The sequence below is a fragment of the Cervus elaphus genome, chromosome 13, assembly GCF_910594005.1.
Source record: "Cervus elaphus chromosome 13, mCerEla1.1, whole genome shotgun sequence".
Lineage (NCBI taxonomy): Eukaryota > Metazoa > Chordata > Mammalia > Artiodactyla > Cervidae > Cervus > Cervus elaphus.
In genome coordinates, this window is record NC_057827.1 from 33,243,188 (window position 1) to 33,264,109 (window position 20,922).

Here is a 20,922-nt window from a genome sequence, read left to right on the forward strand (position 1 = left end):
GGAACCCTCAATGTGCTGGCAGTCCTGCTACCAGCTATGGCAGAAGGAACGGCACATGAATGGGAGGTCCTGCTCACCAAAGTGGCCACTGCTGAGTGACTTTGTCACTGCATGGAGGGGACATCCAGTGCTGAGACCAGCATCCGAACACGATGGGGAGCAGCATGGTCACCGCTGCTAGCCAGGAGGAGGAGGGGAGGGGATGTGGCTGGCTTCTACATTACGCTTAAAGCCATGCTCAAGCTAGAGGGGGCCTGAGTGCCTGCCAGCCATGCCTTGGGAGCGTATGGACACCTGCTGGGAGGACAGCACACCCAGCATCATGCAGCTCCCACCCCAAATCAAGTGTTGGATCACGTATCCATGAGATCTGCTCTGATGCTGTGGGATCTCAAAGGATCAGGTCTGGATCATGATCAGAAGTGAATCTAACAAAGGTCTCTGTGACTATTAAATGGATTATGAAGGATTTGGGAATTTGATTCTAAGAGAGGATCCTAGAGATCATTTAGGATGGTGGGGGCTCTCCAGATCGGGGGAGGGTCCTTAGGATCATTGAGGAACAGGGTGGGGTGGTCCTTGGAATCACTGAGGAGCAATGCAGGGAGTCATCAAGATCACTGAGGTCTTGGCAGCCCTGTGGGTCCTGGAGACAGTTGAGGGCAGTTTCAGCTCATGTGATGGAGGTGGAGAGAGGCCTGGCTTTGGCATCTGGTGAGTGGTATGCGGTGGACAGATGTGAGACAGAGGACGGTATGCAGGTGGTACCAGGGTCTGGTATGACCCTGGGGGGTGTGCTGGTTGGCTGATGCTTGAGCTCTGCTAGAGGGTTTTCTGCCAATCAGAAAGGGTTGTTTTTGTTCCTATTTTTAATTTTGAAGTCCAGTGTTTTCTTTTTAGCTATTGATATCATGTCTAAGAACTTTTCACCTAGGCTAGCTCCTGAAGATTTCCTCTGATTCTTCTAAAATTTTATAGTTTTACATTTTCCATTTGTATATTTGATCCGTTTGAGCTAATTTGTTCAGGTGTGATGTCTCAATGAAATTTCGGTGTTCTGCCTGTGCGTGTCCAGCTGGCCCAGCACTCCTGGTTGAAAAGATAAGCCTTCCTCCATTGAATTGTCTTTTCACCTTTGTCAGAATCAGTTGGCTGTTCTTGTGTGGGTCTGTTTCTGTTTTGTTTTTACTTCTGCTCACTGATCTACTTGTCTGCCTATTGCTAATATTTCACTGCCTCAATTACTGCAGCATTATGGTAAGCCCTAGTCTCAAGTACAGTGATGTCTCACATCCCCTTCTTTTTCAGAATTATTTTAGCTGTCCCAGTCCCTTTGCTTTTCCATAAACATTTTAGAATAAGCTTGTTTATGTCTATTAAAAACAGCTTGGATGATTTGAGAGAATAGCATTGAAACATGTATATTATCATATGTGAAATAGATCGCCAGTCCAGCTTTGATGCATGAGACAGGGAGCTCAGACCTGGTGCACTGGGATGACCCTGAGGGATGGGATGGGGAGGGAGGTGGGAGGGAGGTTCAGGATGGGGAACACATGTACACCCATGGCTGATTCATGTGAATTTAGGGCAAAAACCACCACAATATTGTAAAGTAATTAGCCTCCAATTAAAATAAATTAAAAAAAACACCAGCTTGCTGGGATTTCCAGTAGGAATTTGGATAGAATTGACATCTTTACTACATTGAGCCTTCTAACCCATGAAGATGGTTTGTCTCTCCATTTATTTTAATCTTCTTTGATTTCTTTCATCATGTCAAAGATTTCAATATGTGTCCCTTACATGTTTTGTTCAGTTGACACCTAAGCACCTTATTTTATCTGAATGATAATAGATCATATCGTGTTTTTCCACTTTCCACATTTGCTTTGCTAGTATGTAGATTTTTGAATATTGATCTCTTATCATGTGACCTTACTGAGTTCTCGGAGGTTTTCTATAGATTCCTTAGGATTTTCTTTGTAGACTATTTCATTATCTGTAAAGAACATTATTTCTTTTTCAACCTATTAATATATGCCTTTTATTTTGTTTTCACACGTTATTCTACTTGCTAAAACTAATATTGTGTTGAATAGCAATGATGAGAGTGGACATCCTTTCTTGTTCCTGATGCCGTTAATCAGTGTGAGAAAGATCCCTTGAATTCCTAGTTGCTGAGTATTTTATCATGTGTGTATGTTGGATTTCATCAAATGTTTTTCTGAGGCAGTTTATATGGCCATGTGACTCTTAAATGGGAAGTCCACATGGTCCCTGTTCATGGGGGAATGAGGGATGTGGGTACTTCTTTTGTGATGTCTTTGACAGGTTCTGGTATTATGGTTGTGCTGGCCTCGTAAAATCAGTTCACAGTGTTCTTAGTAAGCCTCTTTATGAAAGAAATCATGAATTTAACATTGTACTGCAAATATTTTTTAGGTGTTCTCAATTTAAAGTGGTTTAAGTTCATGAAAAGTGTGAGAAAGAAAAACAAAATACTTCAGAAGAACTGAAAAGTGATTAAGTTATACAAGTAACCTCTTCTAGGTTCTGTTCCAGAGAGAATAGTGAAAGACAGCATCTGTACCACAGTTCTGCATTAGAGAGAGTATTTAAATATTTCAGCACCAAATACCACCTTTGGAGTTTGCCTTAAATGTGTATCTTGAATAAGAGGCAGATTATAAAACAGTGCTGAGTTTCAGGGAGGAAAAAAAAAAGGTGTTTTTTTTTGGTTTTACAGTAGTGCAATCATGAGGGAAGTATTGAGTTGGTCATCTCAATTCATATTCATATATATATATATATATATATGTATTGAGTTGGTCATCTCAATTCATATATATATATATATATATATATATATATATATATATATAAAATTAAATATTTAAATCTAGATCCAAAAATAGGGCAGTTTTGGAGAACAAAGAGGCAGCTATAATTTAAAAAATAATGAAACAGTAGTTGCATTTCCTATCCAAAATACCCAGCTGTGGCTGCCTCTGGCTTACTATTCGCAGTGAAAACCAGTGACATTTTTGTCTTGTTCCATATTGTTTGACCATTGTATTTGGTAACCAGTAGAGAGGCTTTCAGGAAGAGCAAACAAGTTTATACTCCCTTTTTACTAGCCAGATACAGCAAATAGAAATACAAGCTGCCTGTTTTATCCCAAATATTACAAACTTATTAAAAACATTTATTGTTTATCTGAAATTCATTTTTAACCAGTTATCTGTTTTTCATCTGGGAGGCATAGATTTTTCCTTGTTTTTTTCTATGCTTTGAACCTTGCTCATTTTTATTCAAGGTAAAACCATCAGAAGGTGTATAGGAATGTCAAAACTCTGTAGCAGTTGTTTTATTTCGTGTCAGACAGTTATCTTTTCCTGGCAGGTGAACATGATGGCGGACCTTGTGTAATATTCATGTTTTTTCTCTTATGGGTGCCTGCATCAAGGTGCGAAACTCTGGGCAGAGGTTCCACCCTCCAAGGACTAGTCTGTACCTTGTACCAACAAGGCCCACTCATACTGTGCAGTGATCTCACTTCATTCTCTTGCCAGCATCTCATGATTCAAAAAGATTCTTACTCATCCATGTGTTCCCACCTCTGTCTCATTTGCAGTTACCCTCCTAGGATGCTGCCTGAATTTGTGTCCATGCAATGTAGATACATCATGTATCTTTCATACTCCTGGGTCAGATGTGTAAGTAGAAACAGTTTCTCTCTTGCATGCTTGGCTTTGTGCTGGTGTCCTCTGTGGTGCCTATGTTAGATGGTGTGTTTGTGAACACCCTGAGGCTTCAGGTATCAGTAGGAGGAGGCCTGGTCTCAGCCACCACCTGCTGTCTCTCTTTCCAGCAGCGCTAATCTCTAGAGTCCCCAACCTGTCCTCTTCTGCTGTCATTCTCTTGGGCAGCTGGCAAAGCCACACTATGAACTTGAACCTCTTTGCTGTGGCCAGTGTCCTTATATCTGTTAGAATTCATTTTAACCCAGGGGACAGAAATGCCCCTGATTCTTGTTTGAATTTTTGGCTGCTCTGGGGACACGTGAAGCTGTTAGAATCACAGCTCTGCTAAATAACAAAGATAGAGTGCATTGCTCTTATAAGGGCCAAATACTCCTTACAGTCAAGTCAGAGAAAAAGCATTATAGTCAGTTTATCAGTAGCTAAAATGAAGTCCTTCCTCTCTACACCATGGTCTTCTTGTTTCATTTGTAAGATCCCAAAGAACATGGGGCCCTGGATGGGGATGAGTTTGGGATTCCCCTTGAAAGCAGTGTGGCAGTTTCTAGTGTCATTTTCTTCATGCTTTGTGAAAACTGAACTCACTGTTCCTGAGTTTGTGATTGATCTCAAACTTCTAAATTTCCAACTAAATTCACTGAGAATACAGGTTAAAATATTCCTTATGATGGGCTATTTTACTCAAAATACAGAATTGAGAAATTTGATAATTTCTAGTATCTCTGGAATTCTGAGGATATTTAAATCTGGCCTAGTTCCTAAAATGTCAAGAAATTTTTAAGTATAACATTTTATATTGACTTAAGTATGTTTTATTGCTTAATTTGCATAAATATGTATTTCCTAAGAATTGGGCTTTCAGTGCTCAGAATGTATATTTTTGTATAATTTTGGAGTTAAAATAGGAAGGACAAAATTTACTGCAGTTTTATTCCCATTTGGGGAAGTTTTTCTGAAGCCATTAAACCTGAATAAAGACTTTCTAAATGGAAATTGTTTCTTTTATAAATATTTTCTGTTTATTAACTTTGACACTTAAACATAAAGAAATTGCTTTGGTTTCTAACAACTAGAAATTATACACACACTTGCATTAAATAAACATTGGCCAAGCCTTATGTGCACATGTGCAGGGGATTCCTCAGAGTCTGGCGTTTGAGGATATGCCCCTCTTTTATGCCCTGGGCCTTCTTCTCTGCCTCAGTTCCCAACTGTGAGCCTCTGGACCTGCTGGGAAATTATGTTGTAAATAAGCCATCTTTATTTTCCTATGGGAAAGGAGCCTAGAATTTCTTCTTTTTAAAAAGGTATTAAGAATGTTACCTTACGCTATGGAAAACAGTGTGGAGATTTCTTAAAAAACTGGAAATAGAACTGCCATATGACCCAGCAATCCCACTTCTGGGCACACACACTGAGGAAACCAGATCTGAAAGAGACACGTGCACCCCAATGTTCATCGCAGCACTGTTTATATAGCCAGGACATGGAAGCAACCTAGATGCCCATCAGCAGATGAATGGATAAGGAAGCTGTGGTACATATACACCATGGAATATTACTCAGCCATTAAAAAGAATTCATTTGAACCAGTCCTAATGAGATGGATGAAGCTGGAGCCCATCATACAGAGTGAAGTAAGCCAGAAAGATAAAGAACATTACAGCATACTAACACATATATATGGAATTTAGAAAGATGGTAATGATAACCCTATATGCAAAACAGAAAAAGAGACACAGAAATACAGAACAGACTTTTGAACTTTGTGGGAGAATGTGAGGGTGGGATATTTCAAAAGAACAGCATGTATACTATCTATGGTGAAACAGATCACCAGCCCAGGTGGGATGCATGAGACAAGTGCTCCGGCCTGGTGCACTGGGAAGACCCAGAGGAATCGGGTGGAGAGGGAGGTGGGAGGGGGGATCGGGATTGGGAATACATGTAAATCCATGGCTGATTCATATCAATGTATGACAAAACCCACTGGAAAAAAAAGTAATAAAAAAAAAAAGAAAAAAAAGAATGTTACCTTACCTTGATTAGAATGGCTATCATTCCACTCCACCCCACTGCCAAAAATTAACCCAGAAAGTAACACGTGTTGGCGCCAAGATGTGGCTCTTGTGTAACGCAGGTGGGAGTATAAAATGGTACAGCCACTATGGAATATAATACAATGGTTCCTCAAAAAAGTAAAAATAGATTTACCATATGATCTAGCAATCCTCCTTCTGAGTGTGTACCTAAAAGAAGCAAAAAGACTCTAAAAGATATTTGGACACCTGTATTCATAGCAGCATTATTCACAGTAGGCAAAAGCTGGAAATAGCCCGAGTGTCCACTGACAGATGAACAGATAAACAAAATGTGGTGTTTGCATCAAAGGAGATTGTTGTTCAGTCACTTAGTCGTGTCCAGCTCTTTGTGACACCATGGACTGCAGCATACCAGGCGTCCCTGTCCTTCGCTGCTTTCCAGAGTTTGCTCAAACTCATGTCCATTGAATTGGTGATTCCATCCAGCCACCTTATCCTCTGTCACTGCCTTCTCCTCCTGTCCTCAGTCTTTCCCAACATCGGAGTGTTTTCTAATGTGTCAGCTCTTTGCATCAGGTGGCCAAAGTATTGGAGCTTCAGCTTCAGCATCAGTCCTTCCAATGAATATTCAGGGTTGATTTCCCTTAGGATTAACTGGTTTGATCTCCTTGCTGTCAAGGAACTCTCAAGAGTCTTCTCCAGCACCACAGTTCGAAAGCATCAGTTCTTTGGCACTCAGCCTTTTTTATGGTCTACCTCTCACATCTGTACATGACTACTGGAAAAACCATAGCTTTGATTATATGGGCCTTTGTCAGCAAATGAAATAATATCAAATGAGATATTAATCTTAAAAAGGAAGGAAGTTCTGACATTTGTTAGAACATGGATGAATCTTGAAGACATTATGCTCAGTGAAATAAGCCAGGCACATAGGACACATACTGCCTTAATTGCACTTGGTGAGGTGCCTGGAATAGTCACATTTATTGAGACAAGAGGTGGATGGTAGATGCCAGGCACCGAGGGAGGGGAGAAAGGGGAAATGTTTTTTTAAGAGGTATAGAGTTTCAGTTTGGGAAGACGAAAAAGTTCTGGAGATGGATGGTGGTAATGGTTGCAGGGCAGTATCAGTATACTTAATGCCACTGAATTGTATACTTTGTTGTTATTTAGTCACCAAGCCATGTTTGTCTCTTTTTCGACCCCATGAACTGTAGCCTGCCCAGTTCCTCTGCTTATGGGATTCTCCAGGCAAGGATACCATTTCCTTCTCCAGGGGGTCTTCCCAACCCAGGGATTGAAGCAGCATCTGCTGCGTTGGCAGGCAGGTTCTTTACTGCTGAGCCTCCAGGGAAGTCACAAACTGTATGCTTAAAAGTGGTTAAAAAGGTAAACTGTATATGTATTTTGCCAAAATTTTTAAAAAGTATCATGGATGTGTGTCTGTCTAGAGGTCAAGGGACTACTCACTCCTTCCTGTGGGTTACTTACAACACCTTCAGGCACTTCAGGTTTTGTTTCAGGGTCTGTGCCCTGAGCCCCCATATGTTTGTCTGGTGTGGCCAAGGGGTGGGAGGGCAGGATGCTTGAAGTACCTTTGGTTCAGGCTGGATGGAGCGGGGAGTCGAGATTCTGAGCCTGCCAGCTCCACTTTTCTTTTCCCTGTTTTTGGGAAGTAAAATGGAATGCACAGACGGTAAGAATACTTTCAGCTGAGTCTCAACAAATATGCATCTGTGGAAATCCACCTCCCCATCAAGATATGGAAGGCTACCATTAACATCGTGCCTGAAAATTTTCTCAGACCCTGCCTCCAGCCTCATTACCCCAGGCATCTGCTTTTTTGGTTTCTCTGTTATAGATTAATTTTTCCTGTCTTAGAACTTTTCAGAAAGGAATCAGGTGGTAGGTGCTCAGCACAGTGTGGGGTTTCTGCGATTCATTTGTGTTGTTGCTTTATCAGCGGCTTGTCCCTCTTTCTTGTTGTCTCTCTTTCATTGTCTCATGGTGCCAGGGGTTGTTTGGCTACTTTCTTGTTGCTGAAGTGCTAGGCTGTTCGCAGTTTGGGGCTCTTATGAATAAGGCAGCTGTGAACATTTTGATGCAGGGCTTTTTGTAGACTGATGCTTTTGTTTCTCTTAGGTTAATACCTAGGAATGGAATAAATGGGTCATGGGGCAGGCTTGTAAAAGACTGCTAGACCATTTTCATACCCCTACCCACAAGGCTTTAGGGTTCTGGTTGTTCTGCATGCTTGCCAACATTTGGTACTGCCAGTCTTATTTCCTTTAAGGCATCCCAGTGGGTGTGCAGTGGTGTATCATTGAAGTTTTAATTTGCATCTCCCTGGTGACTAATGATGTCGATGTGCCTAGCCAGCTCTTTGCTTCACTTTTCACCGGGTGGTTTGTCTTCATATTATTGAGTTGTAGTTGTGACTTTAAGCAGAATTTTAAAATGTCTATGAAGTTATTAATAACTTGTCATTTATCAGTTATATATATCATTGCTTTCCATGTCCTAAAAAAAACTTTTGCCTCCCATAAGTCATGAAGATATTCTACTGTAATTCTTCTTGAAGTTCTATAGTTAAACTTTACTGAGGTTGTGATTCAGCTTCAATTAATTTTTGTATATGGGGTGAGGTAGGGTTTGAGGTTTATCTTTTTCCATATGGATATCCAGTGTTTTCTAGCACCATTTGTCCAAAAGACCGTCCGTCCTATCCATGCTAAATTGTTGTGGTGGCTTTGTCAAAAATCAAATGGTCATGTAAGAGAGGATGTATTTCTGGGCCCTTTATTCTGATCTGTTGATCCATTTGTCTCATTATGCCAGTATCACACTGCCTTGGTTTCTGCACCTTTATGATAATATCCAAGATCCTGCCCATCACACTCTCCTGGCTTTGCAGGGCGATACAGTAGACGATATTCACTTTGTTTGCTCACTCATTTTCCTCACGTGTGAAACAGTGGTGCTGCTGCTGAGTGATGGTGATGACCATGTGAATTACCCGTGGTGGCACCTGGCACAGTGCCACACAGGGCGTGTTCGGGAAGTGCTTCTCTTCCCTTTGGATTGTGTACCTTCACTGTATCACTGGCGTGACTGGGAAGTCAGTAGAGAAGCAACAGGATGAAATAATTTTTTATTGAAGTATAGTTGATTTATAATGTGTTAGTTTCAGGTATACAGCAAAGTGATTCAGTTATGTAGCTAGATAGCTATTCTTTTTTAGATTGTTCTCCCTTAGATTGTTACAAGATAATCGAGTACAGTGCCCTGCGCTCTGACAGTAGGTTCTTGTTGTTTGTTTTATATATAGTAGTCTGTATATGTTAATTCCAAACTCCTAATTTATCCCTTTACCCCACCTTCCCCTTTGATAACCATAAATTTGTTTTCTGTGTCTGTGAATCTGTGTCTGTTTTGTAAATAAGTTCATTTGTATCTTTTTTTTCAAATTCCACATATAAGCAATATCACATGATACTTGTCTTTGTCTGGCTTACTTCACATAGTATGATAATCTCTAGGTTCATCCATGTTGCTGCAAATAGCATTATTTCATTCTTTTTTATGACTGAGTAGTATTTCATTATATGTATATGTGTGTATACATATATATATATATATATATATATTGCATCTTCTTTATCCATTCATCTTTTAGTGGACATTTAGGATAAAATAATTTTAATTATGATCCTGGATTCTGTGGCAGAGGACAAAACCAAGGCACTGTCTACTTCGTTTCAATATTGACCTTGACTGTTTAATTTTGCAGCATTCTCTAATCTTTTAAAGTGTACTTCTCTAACCTCGGTCTTTTCATATGTAAAATGAAGATAATATCCCTCAAGGTCATTGTCAGACACATTTGTATTAAAGCATGTGAAAACACTTTGTTGGAGCCAAAACATTTTAATAGCATCAATCACCATCTTTCCCATTCTCTCTCTACTGGGATTGCAAACATTCAGGGGGCAGGTGATATCTTTTCTCCCTTTTTGTGTTTTACTCAGACATGAGAGCTCACATCATTGATCTGGTACCTATGTCATTTTTTTCATTGTCATTAAAGTAACTGCTTCTATCAGGATTTTCTCAAGGACCACAGATAACACAGTGTATTTGAGTTCCCCTAGTGTTTATTGTCACACTTTACAAATAATGCATTAAAATTATTTAGTAGGAGAGTTTACAGACTCAGAGAGACAGCTCCTTCCTTCTTGGTTTTGATGTAAGACACAGAGCAGGGCAGGTGTGAAGCAGGAGCAGCGATTGTAGAATGCAGGCACCCAGCCCTGAGTAAGTGGCAGATGGTGTGAGACTGACTGTCTGCTCTCGAGTTGTCCAAGCATCCTGGGGTGTGTCTAGAACATTCCCTAGCCCCCTAACACAGAGGAAAGGTGGGAGTCCCCTGCAAGGGCAGAATGGGTGTGCAGAGGTCAAGAGAAGGGCGAAAACTGGCTCCCTGGAGGCAGAGATTGCCAGGGTCATGCTGAGCCCTGAGTGGAGGCTTTGAGAGCTGTTTAAGAGTGTCTCGGGTTAAGTGTGTCTGGATCTCAAGCAGCAAACTCAGGTGTCAAGGAAGAGCCCTTTTCCTTTGCCATCTGTCTGCTCTGATTCTGATTCTGAGCCTCCATTCCCTGTGCCACAGTCATTTGGGGTGCCCTCTGCTTCCCTGCGTTGTGCTACAGGTGGGCTTTTCAGAGCTGAAAGGAGGTGGTCTACAGAGGGAACAGCTTCCCTCCCGCCAGTGGTCCACACAGATGGACCCTGAGTGTCCAGGCTCCCACCTGCCTGACTGTGTGTGCACCTGGAGGAGGTCTATACCTCTGGCATACCTACGGTGACATCCTGACTTCTCGTGTGCTTGTATCACTGCATAGTGGCTTCTGCTCCCTGGAGCTGTCACCCTGTGGGGGGCACAGACCTACGGAACCAAGAATGAAGACTGCAGTAACTTTCAGAACAAAACTGGCATGAATGAGGATGAAGTGTGGGAAGCCTTCCCTTATTTGTATTGATGACCCAGGCCACACCTACACCAGAGATTTGCTGGAGCTGAGGGAAGTGCCAGCACATCCCCAGCCCTGGCCTGGATCTAGGACCACACTCGCTGGAGCAGGGGGTGCCAGCTTCATGCCTCCAGAGTTGACTTGCAGATTCTCCTGTGACTCCCTCCTGGTGTGCTGTGCTTGCTCTCCATGCCCCACCCTGCGTTGTTTATTCATCTGTTTAATTTGATGACTCATTCCTGTAACAGATGTTTATTGAGCGTGTACTATAGAGCAAGGACAGCCAATGCAGAAGGAAAAGAGCACTTTCTGTACTCAGATGAAGTCAGGTCAGTGCCACTGGGTGTTCACCTGTGACCTGCCACATGTGTGCTGCGTGTGACCTGGCTCCCAGCTCAGGGACCTGCCCCACGTGAATAGGGAGAGGGAGGTCTGGGATCCCCACCCAGTGGGTGGGCCTCAGTGAACACCTCATTATTAGCCAGCCCTAAGCTAGATGCAAAAAGTCAGGGAGGCAGGTTCCCAGGACAGAGGAAGTCCAGATGGATGAGAAGATATTCCAGACATATTTCAATCAAGGCCTTATATTTTCTTAGCCTGATTAAACAATTTACTCCACACTCTTTCTTTGATAAATGGCTGATCTCATTCAGGGATGACTAAGGACTACAAAAGAATTATAAGAGAAACATGAAAATAAAGAGAAAGAAGAACACAAGCCAAGATTATGGTAAAATGTGGATGATTCAGAGACTAGCTCAAGAGTTTAGAAAAGTAAGTTTCCAGGTGCTCAAAGAAAATTCTGGCATCATGATCTCTAAAGCAGAATTGAACATAGAAGAAAGATTCAGAGGATTGAGTGAGACAGAAGAGAACAAAGCCCACGCTGGCAGAATTTAGGGGAAAAAAGTTGGAGGAGAAAAAAGTAAAAATGATAGTTACACAAAGACTAATTCAGAAGGCACAAAATAGGAGGCCTCATTGGACAGGGTCAGGGTGGAGGAATTGCCACAAAAGGAACCAAGTGTCACCATGATTTGATTTCCTAAAAAGAGTTTCAGAAAAGAAGAGGGAAAATTAAGTAGACAGTCAAAGAAAACTGTGGAAATATCCAGACCAAACTTGACTCTGTCATTCATAAGGAATTATTGCATTTAGTTAAGATTTTTTTAAAAATGACCAAAACTAGACCTCTGTCTTATAATTCAGTTCAGTTCAGTCGCTCAGTCGTGTCCAACTCTTTGTGACCCCCATGGACTGTAGCATGCCAGGCCTCTCTGTCCATCGCCAACTCCCAGAGTTTACTCAAAACTCATGTCCATTGAGTCGGTGATGCCATCAAACAGTCTGATCCTCTGTCATCCCCTTCTCCTGCCCTCAATCTTTCCCAACATCAGGGTATTTTCCAGTGAGTTAGTTCTTCACATCAGGTGGCTAAAGTATTGGAGTTTCAGCTTCAGCATCAATCCTTCCAATGAATATTCAGGACTGATTTCCTTTAGGATGGGCTGGTTGGCTCTCCTTGCAGTCCAAAGGACTCTCAAGAGTCTTCTCTGACACCACAGTTCGAAAGCATCAATTCTTCAGTGCTCAGCTTTCTTTATAGTCCAACTTGCAATCTATATATGACTACTGGAAAAACCATAGCTTTGACTAGACGGACCTTTGTTGGCAAAGTAATGTCTCTGCTTTTTAATATGCTGTCTAGGTTGGTCATAACTTTTCTTCCAAGAAGTAAGCATCTTTTAATTTCATGGCTGCAGTGATTTTGGAGCCCCTAAAAGTAAAGTCAGCTACTGTTTCCACTGTTTCCCCATCTATTTCCCATGAAGTGATGGGACTGGATGCCATGATCTTAGTTTTCTGAATGTTGAGCTTTAAGCCAACTTTTTCACTCTCCTCTTTCACTTTCATCAACAGGCTCTTTAGTTCTTCTTCGCTTTCTGCCATAAGGATGGTGTCATCTGCATATTACATTATACCAAAAAAATCAACTCAAAATGGATTAAATACTTGCATATAAGACCTAAAACCATAAAACTCCTTGAAAAAAGCAAAGGGCATAAACTCCTTGCTGGTGGTCTTGGTGATGGTCTTTTGGATATGATACCTGAAGCAAAGACAGGAAAAGTCAAAATGAACAAGTGGAACTCCATCAGACTGACAGCTTCTGTACAGCAAAGGAAACCATCAACAAAATGGAAAGGCAGCCCGTAGAGTGGGAGAAAATATTTGCAAATCATATATCTGATAAGGGGTCAATATCCAAAATATGTAATACAACTCAATAGGAAAACAAAACAAAAAACCAAAGAATTTGAGTAAAAAAATGGGAGCAGAGGCCCTGAACAGACATTTTTCCAAAGAAGACATACAGATGACCAACATATTTAGGAAAAGGTGTTCAACATTGATAATCATCAGGGAAAGGTGAATTGAAATCATGATGAGATATCACCTCACACCTGTCACATAGCTGTCATCCAGAAGACAAGAGATGTGGGTGAGTATCAGTGAGGATGTGGAGAAAAGGGGACCCTCCTACTCTGTTGATTGAAATGTAAACCAGTATAGCCACTGTGGAATACTGTATGGAGGTTCCTCAAAAAATTAAAAATAGTACTAACATATCCAGTAATTCTACTTCTGGGTATATATCCAAAGGAAATGAAAACAAGCTCTCAAAAACACATCTGTATTCTCATGTTCCATTGCAGCATTATTCACAGCATATGCACACAATATTGTATGTGTATATACACACAGAGACACAAAGGAATATTATTCAGTCATGAGAAAGAAGCAAATCTTGCCATTTGTGACAACACAGATGAACATGGAGCACATTATGCTAAGTGAAATAAGCCAGGCAGAGAAAGACAAAAACTGCATGGTACCACTTATTTATGGGATCTTAAAAAAATTATTTTTAAACTTAGAAACAGAGAATAGAAACGTGCTTGACAGCATCTGGGGGTGGAGGAAATAGGGAGGAGTTGATGAAAGGAAGACCTAACAAACAAATAGGAATGACTGAGTCATGGTGATTTTCTTCACTTCCTTGCTGCTCTCCATCTGGCATCGGGGCAGAAAAGGTAACAAGCCTCAGTCACGGTAGAACATGCTGTGCCAGCCTCTGCCGAGATGCACCCTCTGAAAGGAGCCTGGTGGATTCTGAGTGGAACAATGGATGTCCCAATAGTTCCTTATTTAGCCAAACTGACCAGTGTAAAGACAGAGACAATGGACAGATATTCTCAAGCATGCCAGAAATCAGAGAGCTTAGCTGCTGTGAGCCCTTCCAAATAAGGGTTTTGAATAAAACCATTGAATGGCAACATCCAGCCAAAATAGAAGTGTATAAAAGTTCTGCAATTGTTATACAATGGATGGTGCACCTCAAATCTGTTTAAATATAAGAATAAGAATGATCAGCCATCTGTGTGAGTTATAGTGGCAGCACATAGTATAGATAATATAAACCTTAGAAGTAGTAATATAATTTAGGAAAATCACTGGGAGGGAAACAGGAGGGGTCAGGGAAGTATGTAATGTCTTCATCTTTATTAGCATTTTCACTAAGTTGAAAATGCTTTTTTACAAAACGAGAGCTGTAAGTTCAAGGTTTTTCATAATATTTATGTTACCTTTAGAACAGTCTTTTAAGAAGATGTCTTCTATAGCAAAGAAATGTTTCTCTGAAATTTAGCAATTATTTCTGTTTTGCTGTCACATCCTCGCTTCCCTTTCTTTGTCCTTAATGAAAAATGCTGCTCACCAATGCTGTGTGCTGTAGGGACTGAGAATACCTAGTGAGCTGGCATCCATGACCAGATGATGAGAGTGCTGTGGAAGTGAAGCAGGTGAAGTGATCGAGAACAGAGAAGAGGTGTGGCTGAGGAAGGCCTCAGGGAAGAGATGCTTAGATCAGCCCAGATGCTGATCTGCAGCCCACCAGGCTGGGGAGCAGGCTGTAGAACCCGGGGTGGGAAGGGACCTGTTCCAGAAACAGAACAAGGGCCTTGTGTTTGGTGCCTGCTTTGTTAGTAGTCCAGCAGATGGCCTGTCTCCTGCGTAATCCTGTCCTTACTATAATCTTCCTGCCTTGAACTGTGTCATTGTGTTTTTTACCTACCTAACCATCATTTAGAACTGTCTGGAAGATACCCAGTGAAGGTAGAAAGATGAATGAGTGAACAAATGAGTGAGTGGATGGATTTTTGAGGGTGTAAGGTTAATGACATATTACAGTTTGTGCCATTAGCCACATTTTATGTTTAAAACTTAGTATTTTTTGAATAAGATTGCTTTTTGGGAGCCTGGTAAAATCCACATTTAGGCTGCTAATGATGGCCCAGGACCAGCCAGCTCAAGATTCTAGCCTCCCATGAACCATATAGATTTATCTTCTGAGAGTTTTAGGTTCTGAGGTACTTGTGCACTAAGAGAAATTAAGTTCATGGTCAAGATCCTCATCTGTGTTTATCTGAGAAGAGAGTGAGTTAAGGCATTTTCTATCAGATTCCAGAGGCAATGCCCTTCTGGAAGCATGCTTTGGCTAACTTCACTTGTTCTTTGCCATGCGATGTTGAAATCACAGATAACGGTGACTTGTGGAAGCAGGGTAGTAAATCATTTTATTTCCTTTAGGATAATTGTATCCTCTCTGTTGGCAAGACTGGCTGGTGGGAATCTGCATTTTCATGATCACATATAGATCCATTATTTTGTTGAGGGTGATGTACTGCTTTGTATGTAGAGTGTTCTGGGTATGAAGCCTGTGGGGTGAGACAGTGGTGGCCTCTATCCTAGAAGCCCAGGTTAGTGAGATTTGAGGGAGGTTGCTGACTTAGAGAGAGATGGGGTGAGGTCCCAGGAGCAGTGCTCTGTGGACACATTATTTTTTGTCTTTAAAATATGAGCTAAAGCATCCTTTGAACCAATGTTTTTCAACACTGCAATCCCAGCTCCATCAGTCAAGCTTTTTTGTCCCATTTCACTCTGTAGTTTATATGTGGAACAGTATATATTTTAGTTTTCCACACAGAAAATTTATAAAATTGAGTTTTGTGTTGCTTTGTTTTGACCAGTCGTGGTCCATGGAGACTTTGGCAGCTTCCATTCGGCCACCAACTGTCCCTCTACGTTGAGGTTCTGTCTGCACCTGGATGCTTCCTGAGCTCGTGTTACAATGCTTGTCTTCAAGATTTGCCCCCTTGGTTATGGTGGGCCTGCTCTTCCTTTCTGAGCGATTCCACTGGACCAGCCAGTGTGGTCATGAGCGCTGCCTCTTGTTGGCTGCCTCCCTCCAGAATTGAAGACGAAGCCTCTGCTGACTGATTCCTCATTTCTGTCATGTTGGAAAGTCAGGGCAGCTGATGAAATGTGCTATTGAAAGGAAGCTCCCCGTGTACCTCTTTGCAAGTGAAGATGCTTGTCTGCTTCCTTGTGATGCTTGTTTTTTGCCCATAGGGAGGTCGGGGGGCCAGGCTGGGATGCAGGCCATGTCAGAATCCTAGTCCCTCAACAGCACCTGATCTTCTTGGGGCCTCTTTTTTCTCATCTCTAAACTGGGTACACTGGTCAGGCTTCTTGTTTTCTTCATTGTTGTTTCTTTGTCTTTTTGCTGGCAAACAGATGAAACTGGACAGAGCTGAGAACAGGTCTCCAGAGTTCCAACGAGTCCCCATCACATCCAGTGGGTCTCAGGTGTGCTGACCTGGGAGGCTGGTGCTGGCAGAGCCCAGGCCTGTCTCCCCCTCGTGTCTCTGCCTCTCACACATTCAGCTGCATTTCTCACGGTGTGACTGTCATTCTCTTACCATGTGGGCTGACTCCCTCCTGACTCCCCTCATCTATCTGGTGGCAGATGGCTGCCAACAGCTCCCTCACTTCAGAAAGCTACCACTTATGACACCAAAGCACAAGCAACTAAAGGGCAAAATAGATAAGTTACACCACATCAACATTTAAACTTCTGCACCACAAACAAGACCTTCAAATAAGTGAAAAGACAACCCAAGGAATAAGAGATAATATTTGCAAAATCACATCATCAAGGAACTCATATCCAGCATATATAAAGAATTCTTATAACTCAGTAGAAAAAAAGACAAATAGACCAGTAGAAAACAGACAAAAAATTTGAATGGGCATTTCTCCAAAGATGATACATAAGCAGCACATATATTTCCCAGGTGGTGCTAGTGGTGAAGGACCCACTTGCCAGTGCAGGAAACGTAAGAGATATGGGTTTGATCCCTGGGTCGGGAAGATCCCCTGGAGGAGGGCATGGCAACCCACTCCAGTATTCCTGCATGGAGAACCCCATGGACAGTGGAGTCTGGTGGGCTACAGTCCATGGGGTCTCAAAGAGTTGGACACGATTAAAGCAACTTAGCACAGGCAGCACATGAAAAGATGCCCAACATACAGTCATTAGAAAAGTACAAATCAAAACCACAATGAGAGTCTACCTCACACCCACTAGGATATCTAGAACCAGAAGAAAAAGATAAGCATTGTTGTGGAGGTAGAGAGATTAAAACCATTACACATGGCTGGTGGAAATATAAAATGGTGTCGCCTCTTTGAAAAATGGCTTGGCAGTTCCTCAAAAAATTAAACAGAATTTCCATATGACCCAGCAATTCTGCTCCTGAGTATATATTGAAGAGAAGTGAAAACACATGTCCCCACAAAGGCTTGTACATGAATATTCAACAACATTTTTTATAACAGCCAAAAAAGAGGACCAACCCAAATACCCATCAACTGATGAATAGATAAATAATATGTATTCCAGTCCCCCATGGAATGTTAGGCAGAGTGGAATTCTTTTGTACATACATGGGGACCTTGTACCTCTGTAACACGAACCTGGCGAAAAGCTGAGTTAGAGGGAACAGTGGGTGTGGGAGGATGATCGTGTGTGTATCAATAGTGACGTCAGGATGAAGATAAATAATTGCCTGTGAATCATTTAGTCCAGAGCCTGGCACACCATACACGCCAGCTGCAGCGGTTCCATCAGCGTTGTGCTGCACCTGGAAGAATGGAGAAATATGGTGCACAAAACATGATCCCATGATAAACGGAACCTCAAGGAACCTGAAGACCGGTCTGAGAATATTAACTGATAATGCTCAGTTGCCTGCTTGTATGAGAATCTTTACAAGTTTCTGTCTGTATTGTACTGTCATTACTTTCTGTTGTTGCTTCCTGCGATATTAAATATTAAGAGATTGCCAACAGAAGTGAATAACAAGATCATTTGAGGGGAGCGATACAGGGGTGAGCTTTCTAATGAACCTTTGTGTCTGACACTTGGAGCAAGAGTTAAGTATAGTTTTACTGAAGTGTAATTGATTTACAATATTATATTCATTTCAGATGTACAGCATAGTGATTCAGTATTTTTATAGATTATACTATGAAGTTGTTTTAAAATATTAGCTACATGCTCTGTGCTGTACAATATATCCTTGTAGTTCATTTTTATTCAACATCTCAGGTATCTCATCTGCCATGTGAGCATTGCCTACTTCACAGTGTCTAGGTGATGAAGACAGGGAAAAAAGGAGGAATTTGTGTACCTAGAATAGTCACAAAGCCATAATTACTGTGGTGATAATTTCAATATCACAGCCTATGTGAGTCATATATGTATAATATATTGCATATATGTACATACATGCAGACCTCATTTTACTGCACTTTATGCACTTCTCAGACGTTAATTTTTTACAAATTGAGGATGTGGGGGCAGTCTTCAGACAATTGCTTTTTTCCCTGAGGAGACACGGTGTCAAGAACCTGGTAACATTTTTCCCAATTGCATCTGCTCGGTTCTTGTCTCTGTTTCACATTTTAGTAGTTCTCCTAATATTTAAAGTTTTTTCATTGTTATTATGTTTGTTATGATGATCTTTGATAAGTGATCATTTTTTTCTTTTTTTACTGAAGTATAGTTGATTTACTATGTTATATTCATTTCAGGTGTAGAGCATAGTGATCCAGTATTTTTACAGATGGTAACTATAAAGTTGTTTTAAAACATTGGCTACATTCTCTGTGCTGTGTAATATATCCTTGTAGCTTATTTATTTTACAAAGTGCTAGTTTGTAGCTAGTAATCCCCTCCCCTTCTTTTGTCCTTTTTCACTACCCCTCTCTCCACTGGTAAGCAGTCCTTTGTTGTTTGTATTTTTGAGTCTGTTTTGTTATATTCATTTATTTGTATTATTTTTTAGATTCCACATATAAATTTAGCCTATAATATTTGTCTTTCTCTGACTCCACTCAGTTTGATAATCTCTAGGTCCATCCATGTTGCTGCAAATGGCATTTTTTCATTCTTTTTTTATGGCTGCCTAAGATTCCATTATCCTGGAGTAGGAAATGGCAACCCATTCCAGTATTCTTGCCTGGAAAATCCCATGGACAGAGGAGCCTGGCAGGCTGCAGTACATGGAGTTGAAAAGAGTTGGACATGGCTGAGCAATATTCCATTGTAGATACACACCACAGCCTGTTTATCCATTCATTGGTTGATGGATACACAGATCACTTCCATATCTTGGCTATTGTAAACAGTAATGCTATGAACATTGAGATGCACATATCTTCTCAAATTAGTGTTTTTGTTTTCTTTCAATGAGGAATGGAATTTTTGGATCATATTCTATTTTTAGTGTTTTGAGGAATCTATGCAGTTTACGTTCCCACCAACAGTGGGGTTCCCTTTTCTTCATACCCTCTCCAGCATTTGTTATTTGTAGACTTTTTGGTGACAGCCATTCTGAATGCTGTGCGGTGATATTGTTGTTTTGATTTGCATGTCTCTAATATTTAGCTGGGCTTCCCTGGTGGCTCAGATGGTAAAGAATCCGCCTGCAATGCAGGAGACCTGGGTTCGATCCCTGGGTTGGGAAGATCCCCTGGGAGGAGGGCATGGAAACCCACTCCGATATTCTTGCCTGGAGAATCCCCATGGACAGAGGAGCCTGGTGGGGTACAATATGGAGCATCTTTTCATGTGTTTGTTAGCCATCTGTATGTATTCTTTGGAGAACTGTCTACTCAGTTCTACCCGTCTTTTGATTGAGTTGTTTGTTTGTTTTGATATTAAGCTATGTGAACTTTTCATGTATGTTGGATAGTGACCATTTGTTGGTCACATCATTTGCAAATATTTCTTTCCTTTCCATAGATCTCATTTTGTTGATATTTTCCTTTGTTGTGCAGAAACTTTTAACTAGGTCTCATTTGTTTATTTTTGCTTTTGTTTCCATTGCCTGAGGAAACAGATCCAAAAAAATACTGCTATGATTTTTTCAAAGAGTGTTTTACCTATGTTTTCTTCTAGGAGTTTTATGGTTTCCAGTCTTGCATTTAGATCTTGGATCCATTTTGAGTTTATTTTTGTGTGTGGTATGAGAAACTGTTCTAATTGAATTCTTTTACATGTAGCTGTTCAGTTTTCCCAGCACCACTTTTGAAGAGACTGTCTTTTCCCCATTTTTATTCATGCTTCTTTTGTCATAGATTAATTGTGTGGGTTTATTTCTGGGCTCTCTATTCTGTTTCATTAATCTCTGTATCTGTCTTTATGCCAGTACCATGATGTTTCAATTACTTTAGCTATGTAGTATAGTCTAAAGTCAGACAGCATAGTACATCTAGCTTTGTTTTGTTTTGTTTTGTTTTTTCCCACTCAAGACTGTTTTGGCTATTTGGGGGCTTTTGTGGTTCCATATAAATTTTAGGATTATTTGTTCTACTTATGTGGAAAATGTCATGAGCATGTAGATAGAGATTGCATTAAATCTGTAGATTACATTGGGGAGTATGGACATTTTAACAGTATTGATATTTCCAAATCATGAGCACAGGATATCTTTCCAGTTCATTGTATTATCTTCAGTTTTCTTCATCAGTGACCTGTAGATTTCAGAGTATAAGTCTTCTGCCTCCATGGTTAAATTTTTTCTTATGTATTTTATTCCTTTTGATACAATTTTAAATGGATTTTTTTGGTTGCTTTCTCTTTCTGATATTTCATTGTTAGGATGTAGAAAAGCAACA

The 20,922-nt window shown here is 40.9% G+C and overlaps 1 protein-coding gene across 4 annotated transcripts in view; it reads left to right on the forward strand.

The window, feature by feature from the left end:
- The window catches only part of OTUD7A (OTU deubiquitinase 7A), a 380,724-nt gene that overhangs the window by 24,893 nt on the left and 334,909 nt on the right, over positions 1-20,922 (forward strand). For 2 of the 4 annotated variants that reach the window (XM_043922484.1, XM_043922486.1), the window contains one exon: positions 3,638-3,719. The exons of the other annotated variants lie outside the window; for them this stretch is intronic. The gene's annotated coding sequence lies outside the window, so the exon portion shown is untranslated. The remainder of the gene's footprint in view (positions 1-3,637; positions 3,720-20,922) is intronic. 4 annotated transcript variants of the gene reach the window in all.